We start from the raw sequence: 590 nt of genomic DNA, 5'->3' as shown, positions 1-590 counted from the left end.
TCTCTCTCTCTCTCTCTCTCTCTCTCTCTCTCTCTCTCTCTCTCTCTCTCTCTCTCCCTCTCTCTCTCTCTCTGCGCCCTCTTTGTCTCTGTCTCTTTCTCACTTCCTCTCTCTATCTCGCTCACTTTCTCCCTTTTCTCTCTCTCTCTCTCTCTCTCTCTCTCTCTCTCGCTCTCTCTCTCTCGCTCTCTCTCTCGCTCTCTCTCTCTCTCTCTATCTCTCTATCTTTGTCTCTCGATGGATGGGTGGATGGATGGATGGATATAAATAATTCCTCACGTCTTTTCCGTACACTAAATCAGAACTATAACACCGGGTAAATACAAGTTCTAGCAGTATTTCCCTCAGTACTACCATTATCAAAAGTCGGCAGTAACTCATAAGACAACATTCTGTACCAAGTCTTTATGAGCCATCAGGCGACGTGGTTGGGTCATCTAGAGTTCTGAGTGTCCCGAGTTGGAAAATTATGACCAGATTATTTCTTTCTGGGTAGCTTATGGGGTCAGCTAAGTTGAAAAGTGGCACTAAGGCACAAAGAAAAAGCTGCCTTCTCTTTGATTCATTGCCATTTCTGGCCAAAGGGGTTC

The sequence above is a fragment of the Aplysia californica genome, unplaced genomic scaffold (genome assembly GCF_000002075.1).
Source record: "Aplysia californica isolate F4 #8 unplaced genomic scaffold, AplCal3.0 scaffold00377, whole genome shotgun sequence".
In the NCBI taxonomy this organism is placed as follows: Eukaryota; Metazoa; Mollusca; class Gastropoda; order Aplysiida; family Aplysiidae; genus Aplysia; species Aplysia californica.
This window is presented reverse-complemented; position numbering follows the sequence as displayed.